At 40.2% G+C, this 12,233-nt stretch overlaps 1 protein-coding gene across 2 annotated transcripts in view; it reads left to right on the top strand.

Moving 5' to 3' along the window:
• LOC122551395 (disco-interacting protein 2 homolog A-like) overlaps positions 1-12,233 on the top strand; it is a 278,397-nt gene that overhangs the window by 11,128 nt on the left and 255,036 nt on the right. The window lies entirely within an intron of this gene.

The raw sequence follows: 12,233 nt of genomic DNA, 5'->3' as shown, positions 1-12,233 counted from the left end.
TGGTTCCTACACGCCCAAGTGTCCTGTAGCTATTTACTACAGCGAATTTCTTTATTGGCTAACAGATGTGATTCCCTATACTTCTTAATCGCTTCTGCTATTTTCATAAACAATTTGTTGGTGCTGGGCCAAAGTGATTCTCTTGCTTGATGAAATTGAGTGCTGAAGCATGTCGGGTGAGACCTCTATACCTTATTGACTGTGAATTGCTTTGTTTTATGTTGAAGTGAAGAAAGTTATTTGTTTTCTGTATTTTCTGTTTTGTACCATTCTTCAGCTGAAATACAGAAATGAAATAAAAACAAGCAGTATGTAGGTTTGAGTATTGTAATGTGGTGATATAACATAGACTTGTGGTTAACATAATTAGGGCTGCAACAATGGCACAGTGCAGAGTTACAGCACGGAGAGTGCTGATTCGAAAGAGTTTTGCAAGATTGTTATGGTAAATTTCATAGACATATCAGGTTGCAACTATCCAACCTTAGGTTTTTATTGAAAAAGATAAGAGAAAATGATCAAGAAAGCAATGAATCATGAAATGCTATTATCCAAGAAATGTTGGAATTAAATAGATGTGATGCATCAGTTTAAAAATCACTTAAACTATCTATTCATCATTTATCCATTTTTTTTCCCACTTGTTTTCTCTTCACTGTGATTCTCTTGTCTTTCATTGATGGCATTGACTTCTGACTCTTTGCCAAGGAAATCCTCTGGTACCTCTCTCTCAAATGATCAAAATGGTGATTATTTGCAGGTTTCGGTACCAAGTCTGAATTTTTATTTGCTGGACCACGTAGCCACTTTTCAGCAAATGGCATTGTGACACAACTAGGGGCTGGAACTCTGACTTCTGTTTCCTACCTCAGAGCCACTGAGGGAAATGCCAACACACAACATGCAGATAGATAATATTGACAAATTCAACTATTTTAGATTAAGCTTGAGACAATTTCATGTGACCCTCAACTGGGCACATGTAATTATGTATTTGTCAAATATGTCCAGAGAAAGAAATAGCGGGGATAAGCACTATAAATTATTAAATCCCATCACATTATCTCCTAAGATTTTTTTCATCTGTGGAAGGCATTTTCTCTGTTAGCTTTTGGTCCTGTGCTCCTTTATTCACTTTTCAAATTGGATTTTGATTTTCATTAAAAGTGCTTTTTCATAAGGTGCTGATCAGTTCCTTTGTCTGTACTCTTGCTGATGGCTCAGCTGACTTTTTTTTCCAAACCATCTGGTGAATCTGGGAATTCTTGAGGGTTCTTCCCTCCCACACCTCCCATTGTTTCATGTATTAAGTCTTAGCCTGACTCTTTGATTTCTCAAATTCAAACAAAATTGTTTCGAGACTAGGTTAAAATTCTGACATTATTATTTAATCAGTCTTCATGTCAGCAATAGATATGATCTTTATCTGAGGAGTGACAGAGCATCGAGGGCATAATTTAGATTTAGAATAACTTATTTTGGCAAAATGATTAAGGCCAAGGATAAAATTATGTCTGAATTGAGGAAGACTGAAGAGGTTTAGATTGCAGCAACAGCAATTGTTTGAAGATAGGATAGTACAATCTTGGAATGAGGCAGTCTGGAAGAAGCCCATTATCTAATTAAAATGTATTATTTTGTTAAGAGCTAACCGCCACATTAGTTTTATTCCACTCCCCTTTTCCCAGAGAGCACAGTAATTTCTTTCGTGTCCTTGCACAGTTCTCCTCAAAGTTTTTTTTTGAATTGGGATCATCTGCCTCCATATTTGCAGTTCCTTTTGGAACACAAAGCTGCTGTGCAAAGCTTACCTTCAGGTTGCCTTGAGTTCTTTTGTCGATTTGCCTTAAATCTTTGTCTCTGACATTGGAAATAGATACTGCTGAATGTACCATAACTCTTCATGGTTTTGCGTTCTCATCAAATCTTGTCTTCACCTTATTTGTTCTAAAAAAAAAGAATTTTAGTTTCTCCACACAGTCAACTAATCTCTGTACTGTTCTAATGTTTTATTATCATTACTAAAATTCATTACTCAGGATTGAACACAGCACCCCAGTTGAGGCTCGACAAGTATTCAACAGAAATTCAGCCCAAGATCCTTGCCTTTGCACCCTGTGTCCCAGTTTATCAACTCCATGATATAATTTGCTTTTTAAAAAGCCTTTTCAAGTTATTCTGACATCCTCCAAGATTGGTGTGCATATATGCTCAGCTGTCAGTCTTCGAATACTCCATTTAAAGTTGAATAATTTAACTCATTATATCATTTTCATTCTTCCTCCCAGAAAAAAACTACTCCATACTTGAATCTATTAAATTTCACTTGCAACTTTCACCAGACTGTCGTCTTGAGGCCTATGATCCATTCCACTATTTCTTCGATTGTGTGTTTCATTTCATTGCCGATTTTTAAATTACTGTCTACATTTTCCCGTAAAATGACTTCATTTCGAAAGATCAGTATTGATAATAGACCTCCAGTCCGAAAAGACTGCTTCATTTCTGTCCACTCGGCTGTCTTGTTATACACACTGCCAATGTCCCTGTAATCCTCTCAGGCTTAATTTTACTAATGAGTCTGTCATGTGATGGTACATTTCATGTGGCACAATATGAACTGAATTTTTTTCCATAAGTTCTTCCAAACACTCAATCAAGTTAAACATGATTCGTCTTTACCAGACTTGAGGTGAGTTTGATTTTGTAGCTTGAGCTTCTGTAACTGCCAAGTGATTTTGTACATGATTATTGCTTGTAAAAGTTTCCCCCACCATATGTTCAGCACATGGGCTTCTCCCAGTTCTCTTTTATTTGAAAATATCTGTTATATTTCCAATCCTCCACTTCTGTGGGATCTTGCTCATTTTGTAATCACCTTCGAATCTAAGATGTAGAAAGTTGTGGCCAGAGCCTACACTTTTACATTGCAACTTAATAGTTGCTTCCTCTATTTCAATTATTGTTAACTCTAAAATAGCTTTTTCTCATAATTTTACTGACCCAATGTAGCCATTCTCAAATGAAGGGAGAATCAAAATATTATGTCGCTGCTTAATGTTCAGTCCACCTTCACAAGATATTTTGCTTTTGGTTCCAAATTGTAGTATTTTTGCCTACCTTGGTAATATTTACTACTTTGTGTAAGACAGTTAACATCTTTTTAAAGATGGCCAAAGGTCTATGCTCATAGTTTCTCTTTTCCCTCTTCGTTCATTAAATTTCCTCTTGTATCTTCTGTCCAAAATCTTAACTCATGAGTATGTTAGGGATGAGAATAACGCGGAAAGAGTTAGGCATACCAAAGTGTTAACGTGTGGGAGAATGTGGAAGATGTAATGAGGTTTTAAAAAAAAATGTTTTGTATGTTTGTTTATTGTAGAGAAGAACTGTGTGGGTGTCAAAATTGGGAAGGGAGACTCTAATATACATGAATGAATATGGAAAAGGAAGTGTTATCCATTTTGGCACTCTTGAAAGTGGCTAAGTACCCAGGCCCAGATGAATATCCCAGGCTGCTGGGGGAAGCAAAGGAGATGAAAGGGACTCTGGCATGAATTTTCAAATTCTGTTTGAACACAGGATAGGTGTGGGAGGACTGGAGTTGGTGCATTTTGTTGTGGAAAGGTGCGAGGGATAAACCAGGAATTTACAGGCTCGTGAGTCTAATATCAGTGCTGAGAAAAGTATTGGAAATAATTGAGGAATGGATTTAATCCCTACTTGTAGAGACAAGGGTTAATTGAGGATAGTCAGCATGGCTTAAAAAGGAGTGATGATGTCTAACAAGTATGATGGAATTTTTAGAGGAGGTGACGAGATGTGTGGATGAGGGTAGTGCAGTTTATGTTGTCCACGTGGATTTCATTAAAGATTTTGACAGGGTCTCGCAGGGCAGAATGGTTAAGAAGCTAAGAGCTCATGCACTTGAGGTCAGTCAGACAATCTGAGGAATCCTGGTGGACATATCCATACATCCTTGAACACAGCCGGACAGGTAGATGGGGTAAGATGTTTGGTTTATCTTTGTTTTTAGTCAAGGTATTGAATGCAAGAGCAGAGAAGTTACGACAGAGCTGTACATAATGGTAGCTAGGTCTCAGCTGTGTGCAGTTCTGTTCAACACTAAGATGTTCTGTTACAGAAAGTGCAAAGGAGATGCATCAAGTGTTTGGGCTGGAGTAATTTAGCTATGTAGAGAGACCTTTTTCTGAGAGCAAAGAATGATGAGCCATTGCAATCTGATTGAGATGTACAGAGTTAGATTAGAACAGTTTACGGAGTGTACACCCAGTTCTGGAGCACAAGCCTTCAATAGTATTGCTAAATGTTTTCAAGGCTCGTAGCATTTGCACTGATCAGAACCTGTAGCCATTGCAGTGTACAAGATTCTGGTGATTCATGTAAAAATGGATGTGGAAAGAATGTTTCCTCTGGTGATCAGTTGAGAACAAGGGGACATTTTTTTTTGAAATGAGGGATTGGCCTTGCATTGTCAAGATTAAAAGAAGTGTATTCTGTTAGAATAAATTCTGCGCCTCAGAAGCCAGTTAAGGCAAGGTTTTTGAACATTTTTAAAACCAAGATAATTGTCAGGTGGGGAATCAGAGGGTTATTGTGAATTAATAAGAATGTGAAATTTAAAACAAATTGACCAATTATCATATCATGGAATGGCCGAGCAGGCTTAAGGGGCTGAATGTTCACTTGATCTCTTATTTACTCTGTACAAATGCGAATCATCCTCTGGTATCACCCCTGCACTTTGTGCCTTGTGTTAGCTTCTTGTCTGTCTTTTGCTATTTGCATCCACTTGTTAAGCATTTCATGTTGTCTGTCCGTATGTCCAATCTCTTCTCCCGCTGCCCCTTCTAACTCTTCATTCTTTTCTTCCTAAGCTTGTCACTGCTCTTGACCTTTCAAAAATGAGTTATGCCAAAGCCGGAACTGTGTTCTGTGTTTTTAAAAAAATACCAAAAATAAAGCAGTAACTTTTGTATATCTAGTACTGGGATGACAATGCTTATCTGCAAGTGGCAAGTAATTTTTGCACCATCCTGCAAATGGCAGGCAATGACCATCTCCAATAATAGACAATCTAGCCACTGCTAGATTGACTTTGAGTGGTTTTACTATCACTGAATTCCCCCACCGTCAACATGCTTGGGATGACCATTAACCAGAAACTCAATGGACATGCCATACAAACAAATTTGATGCAAGTTCCCCTCTGAGCCACTCACCATCCTTACTTGGAAATATATTGGTGTTTCTTCACTGTCACTGGGCCAAAATCCTGGAATTACCTCCCTAAGGGTAAAGTATGTGAATGGCAACCGTTGAAGAAGGCAGCTTACCACCACCTTCTCAAGGGGCAGACAATAAATACTGGCCAGCTAACTACAGCCATGTCCTACAAGTGAATGAGTAAAACTCCTGGTTCCAGACAAGTGAAGGTTGCTGTTGAGTATAATACACAATTCAATCAGCCTGGCACTTGCCATTCCTAGCTCCACTACCTGACTCCTTAACCCTAAATGTGGAATAAAAGGAGTTTGAATGCTAATGGGTGCAATAACATTCCTATTCATGGAAGTGGAAGAGAGCCAAATGTTCTCGTTTGTCAGTTGCTTATATGCTTCACGTGTCCAATAGTTTATCTGCTTTCTCCATTTTGGCTGTTCTTGTGGTGGGTCTCCTGCTGTGAAATGTGAGCCTTTATTTTTGTGTCGGCTTCCTGTTGCCTAGCCTTCCGTGACCGCTTTTATCAGTCAAACCTGAATACACAATGTGCTTTGTTATAGTTGTGGCCTTTTCATTTTCATAATTCATTTAGCTTTCATATTGAAAAAGGTTGGGAGTAGAGGTCAAGGTAAATTTGAAGTCTCCAGGGCCAAACACAAGTTTTTAGCTGTACATTTTCACAAAAGCATTTATTTCATGAGACACATGACAATCTAACCATTGAGTCACCCAGTTGCTATATCTGATGTACACAGAGCTTGTTTTAGCAAGTTATTGCCTTCATAAATAGTTAGGGATTTGGGCAACAACTGACTTTATTGGATGCAAGCTATATTTGAATTTTTTTCTGTCCTGATAAATTGGGATTTAAACTGTTACTTTTGCAAATAGGCAAGGAGTGAAACTCAAATACTTTGCCTTGTTGTGATTTCCAGAAAGTATAGAAGTTTATCTTTCCATCCCTGCACGGTCGTCATCTGGTCCTGTTAAGATGAAGTTTGTCTTGCTTTGGATGTTGCACAGAGTGGTGTGTAGATATGACATCTGCTTCAGTCTCCTACACTGTCCACCTCTGCTTAGTTACCTCTCCTGTCGACCATCTATCTGTATTTTCAGATGACATCTTCAGTATTGTTTCTTGAATGAAATAGAACTTTTTCCAGCTGACCATAAGAGAACGTTATGAGCAGGTTGTTCTGCTATTACCTAACAGTTGTATTACTCTGCAACCTCTCACTGTAAAAGATCACACTATGGAAAGCAGCTATAGGAAATCTCACTGGAGAAGATTGCTAATAGAGAATTGCTATGTTGTCACATTCTTGTTGAATGCTCGCCATAATGAATATTTTTCCACCTTGTTAACCCATTACTCTTGCCTGCAGCACTCCATTGTTAATTGTAAGTTCTTATCTGATTTGAGTCATGCTCAGCTGATCCTCGTTTCACAAAACTCAGAACTTAACTTTTTCCCTGCCTGCTTGTACCATATACACATTCTCATTCCCTCCCTTTATCATTTAATGAAAACCAATGGCGCTACCAGCTTTCATAAGATTCTGACAGCCAGGATTTAAGCAAGTTATTGACATGCAGCATACAACGATTATAACAAAAAATACTTGTCCGTTACAGTAATTAGAGTTTAAAGAATCCTCCCATGTGGAAAAAATTTCACCCGCAAAGTTTTCAAATCCACAGTCCTGAGTTACCATTACATCCGCTCAAAGTCGGGTGAAAATGAGCCAGTTCTCCAAAATCTCCTTCAATAAAGTTCAGCCTGAAAACAAAATCCAGTCTGTCCTTGCGCACCACCAGAAATCTGAATCCTTGGATAAGGGCAGTTAAATACTTAACAAAACTGGCGAGACTTCCATTCTTCCAGAGATGCTTCAATTGGAGGGTACCAGTGCATCCGAGTGCAGTGCTGCAGCAGCAGGCAAGGTAAACGCAGCATTCTTTGCTTCTGTTCCCGCTCTGCTGTTAAATGTGGCAAAGCCAACTGGCTGTTGTGTTGTTAGCTTGGTCAGTGAACCTTCATATCCCCAAAAGTTAAGGTAAATCTCACATGGTTTAATGTCCATAGGAAGACCACTGACAAAAGGTGTACCGACTTCCTCTTCACTGTTGTTAACTTCTTCACTTTTCATGCTCACGAGTGGGGAGCTGATTGGATCAGGTTCTGGAGGGGTTGGGTGGTGGTCCGAAGGAGTGCTTTACCTGTGAATGGAGAAAGTCTAGAGAGAGCTGCTGAAAATATCTTTGCGTTTCCTTTCTCATTCCCTCCTTGCCAAGCTGGTTATCAGTATAAAGACAGTCACACATTTAACTACACTACATTGTTTGAATTCTTTAAATCTGTTGACTATTTATGACATTATCAAGTTTTATTTAATCCATAAACTTCTAAATTGTACTGCCTAAACAATTTAGTCCATTATAAAAAATAATCAAAGGTCCTGAAATCAAACCCTCTGGTTCCTCATTCAGGTTAATCAAAAATTATTTTCCTTTTAACAAATTGATACCTGGCTATTGTGAAAGCTGTCAGTTTGGAACAGCAAGAAAACCACAATGTTTCCTGTGCTTTAGCCATTGAAAAGGCATTTTCAGATTTAAATAATCCAAGATGGAGGACAGGAAAAGTTTCTGGCAGTACAGCTGCTCCTTTATGGAGGTATTTTAGGTGTTGGAGGTGATTTCCTCGAATTCATGCAGCAGCAATTACTGTTTTATATGCTGTTGCATTGTTTTGAAAGTTGGGAAGACAAAGTCAAAACAACAGTTTTAACAGGGAGAAGAATGAATAAAGGAAGCACATAGTGAGGTTAGTGCAGGGGAGGGAGGGAGGGAGAAACTGACACAGCAGTGAACCTGCACAGTTACTGCCTTTACTGTTTGAATTCATGTATCGCTGGACATTGTTAATTTTCCCAGTTGCACTCCAAACAGTGAAATTCACAACTGATCTTGGAACCTGTTTGGATGAACTTCATGGCACATAAGCCAATAAGTGTATTGTTTTTAAGTGTGACCTACAGAAAATTTGCTGTAGTGAGTAGAGTGGATTCTTTCTTGATTATATGTTTTATTGAGATATGTCTCGATTAAACTTAAAATATAAGCCATAACTATTAATATAACCTGGGGCAGTGTTTTGTAGAGGAATAAGGCGGTGTTATTTTCTGGGTCTGGAGATTGTGAAGGAGCAAAAATGGCCTTTAAAGTGACGTGCGCTTCTTGTCAGATGTGGGAGTTTAAAGAGAGTTTAAAGGTTACTGTGGATTATATCTGTAATAAATGCTATTGGTTGTGAATCTTATCAGATCGAATGGATCAGTTAGAGAGACAGTTAGAAGCAATGAGGAATTTGCAACAGCAACAGTATGTGATGGATGGCAGTTATAGGAAAGGGTAGTGGGGTGGGGGGGGGGGGGGAAGTCTCAGATACATTCACATAGATGGGTTTACTCCAGGAAAGGTAAGCGAGGTAGGCACCTAGTGCAGGAGCATTCTGTGGCAATACCCATTTCAAACAAGTATGCTGTTTTGGAAAATGTAGGGGTGATGGATTCTCAGGGAAACATAGCACAAACAGCCAAGTTTCTTGTATTGAGATTGGCTCTAATGCAACAAAGGGTACATTGGGTTCCAAGTGTGAGGGGACTCTCCAGTCCAAGGTACAGACAGACATTTCTGTGGCCAGCAGCGAAAAATCAGAATGGTGTGTTGCTTTCCGGGTGTCAGGATCAAGGATGTTGCAGAGAGGGTGCAGAATATCCTCAAGTGGGAAGAGGGGCCAGCAGGAGGTCATTGCCCACATAGGAAGGGAAAAGTTGAGATTCTGAAGGGTGATTAGAGAGTTAGGCAGGAATTTTAAAAGGAGGAAATAGAGTAATAATTTCTGGATCACTCCCGGTGCTACAAACCACTGAGGGCAAGAATAATACAATCGAGCAGATGAATGCATGGCTGAGGAGCTGGTGTATGCGAGAAGGATTTACATTTTTGGGTCATTGGAATCTTTTTTTGGATAAAAGTGACCTGTACAAGAAGGAAGGATTGCACCTAAATTGGAAGGGGAACTAATATACTGGCAGGGAGATTTGCTGGAGCTGCTCCGGAGGATTTAAACTAGTAAGATGTGGGAGTGGGACCCAAGGAGATAGTGAGGAAAGAGATCAATCTGAGACTGGTACAGTTGAGAACAGAATCGAGTCAAAGAGGGCAGGCAGGGACAAGGGAGGACTAATAAATTAAACTGCATTTATTTCAATGCAAGAGGCCTAACAGGGAAGGCAGATGAACTCAGGGCATGGTTAGGAACATGGGACTGGCATGACACAGCAAATACAGAGACATGGCTCAGGCATGGGCAGTACTGGCAGCTTAATATTCCAGGATACAAATGTTAAAGGAAAGAAAGAAAGAGAGGCGGGGGGGGGAGTGGGATTTTTGATAAGGGATAGCATTACAGCTGTGCTGAGGGAGGATATTCCCGGAAATAGATCCAAGGAAATTATTTAGGTGGAACTGAGAAATAAGGGATGATCACCTTATTGGGACTGTATTATAGATCCCCTAATAGTTGGAGGGAAATTGAGAAACAAACTCGTATGGAGATCTCAGCTATCAGTAAGAATAATAGGATGGTTACGGTAGGGGATTTTAACTTTCCAAACATCGACTGGGACTGCCATAGTGTTAAGGGTTTAGATGGAGAGGAATTTGTGTGTGCAAGAAAATTTTCTAATTTAGTATGTGGATGTACCTACTAGAGAAGGTACAAAACTTGACCTACTCTTGGGAAATAAGGCAGGGCAGGTGACTGGGGTGTCAGTGGGGGAGCACTTTGGGGCCAGCGACCATAATTCTATTCGTTTTAAAATAGTGATGGAAGAGGATAGACCAGATCTAAAAGTTGAAATTCTAAATTGGAGAAAGGCCAATTTTCAAAAGCTGATTGGAGACAGATGTTCACAGGACAGCTGGAAAATGAGAAGTCTTCAGAAATGAGGATAACAAGTATCCAGAGGAAGTATATTCCTGTAAGGGTGAAAGGAAAGGCTAGTAGGTATAGGGAATGCTGGATGACTGAGAAATTGAGGGTTTGGTTAAGATAAAGAAGGAAGCATATATAAGGTATAGACAGAGTGAATTGATTGAGTGAATCCTTAGAGTATAAAGGTAGCAGGAGTATACTTAAGAGGGAAATCAGGAGGGCAAAAAGGGGACATGAGATAGCTTTGGCACATAGAATTAAGGAGAATCCAAAGAGTTTTTACAAATTCCTTAAGGACAAAAGGGTAACTAGGGAGAGAAGGCAAGGCGGCCTTTGTGTGGAGCCACAGAAAATGGGGGAGATACTAAACTAGTATTTTGCATTAGTATTTACCGTGGAAAAGGATATGTAAGATATAGAAAATAGCAAAATAGATGGTGACATCTTGCAAAATGTCCAGATTACAGAGGAGGATGTGCTGGATGTCTTGAAAAGGGTAAAGGTGGATAAATTCCCAGGACCTGATCAGGTGTACCCAAGAACTCTGTGGGAAGCTAGAAAAGTGATTGGGCCTCTTACTGAGATATTTGTATCATCGATAATCAAAGGTGAGGTGCTGGAAGACTGGAGGTTGGCTACCGTGGTGCCACTCTTTAAGAAGGGTAGTAAGGACAAGCCAGAGAACTATCTAGACTGGTGAGCCTGACCTCAGTGGTGGGCAAGTTGTTGGAGGGAATCCTGAGGGACAGGTTGTGCATGTATTTGGGAAGGCAAGGACTCATTAGGGATAGTGAGCATGGCTTTGTGCATGGGAAATAATGTCTCAAACTTGGTTGAGCTTTTTGAAGAAGTAACAAAGAGGATTGAGGTCAGAGCGGTAGATGTGATCTATATGGACTTCAGTAAGGCGTTCAACAAGATTCCCCAAGGGAGACTGATTAGCAAGGTTAGATCTCATGGAATGCAGGGAGAACTAGCCATTTGGATACAGACCTGGCTCAGAGGTTCTGAGGGTATGGTGGTGGAGGGTTTTTCAGACGACAGGCCTGTGACCAGTGGAGTGCCACAAGGATTGCTGCTGGGTCCACTATTTTAATCATTTTATATAAATGATTTCAACATAGGAGGTATAGTTAGTAAGTTTGCAGATGACACCAAAATTGGAGGTATAGTGGACAATTAAGAAGGTTACCTCAGATTACAACAGGATCTTGATCAGATGGGCCAGTGGGCCGAGAAGTGGCAGATGGAGTTTAATTCAGATAACTGTGAGGTGCTGCATTTTGGGAAAGCCAATCTTAGCAGGACTTCTACACCTAATGATAAGGTCCTAGGGAGTATTGCTGAACAAAGAGACCTTGGAGTGCAGGTTCATAACTCTTTGAAAGTGGACTCGCAGGTAGATAGGATAGTGAAGAGGGCGTTTGGTATGCTTGCTTTTATTGGTCAGAGTATTGAGTACAGGAGTTGGGAGGTAATGTTGCAGGTTTGCAGGACATTGGTTAGGCCACTGTTGGAATATTGCGTGCAATTCTGGTCTCCTTCCTATTGGAAAGATGTTGTGAAACTTGAAAGGGTTCAGAAAAGATTGTCAAGGATGTTGCCAGGGTTGGAGGGTTTGAGCTTTCGGGAGAGGCTGAACAGGCTGGGGCTGTTTTCCCTGGAGCGTCGGAGGCTGAGAGCTGACCTTACAGGTTGACAAAATTGAGGGGCATGGATAGGATAAATAGACAAAGTATTTTCCCTGGGGTCGGTGAGTCCATAACTAGAGGGCATAGGTTTAGTGTGAGAGGGGAAAGATATAAAAGAGACCTACGGGGCAACTTTTTCGGAGAGAGGGTGGTGAATGGATGGAATGAGCTGCCAGAGGAAGTTGTGGAGGCTGGTACAATTGCAACATTTAAGAGGCATTTGGATGGGTGTATGAATAGGAGGGATATGGGCCGGGTACTGGCAGGTGGGACTACATGGGGTTGGGATATCTGGT

Source organism: Chiloscyllium plagiosum, chromosome 7, assembly GCF_004010195.1.
Source record: "Chiloscyllium plagiosum isolate BGI_BamShark_2017 chromosome 7, ASM401019v2, whole genome shotgun sequence".
NCBI lineage: Eukaryota > Metazoa > Chordata > Chondrichthyes > Orectolobiformes > Hemiscylliidae > Chiloscyllium > Chiloscyllium plagiosum.
This window is presented reverse-complemented; position numbering and strand designations above follow the sequence as displayed.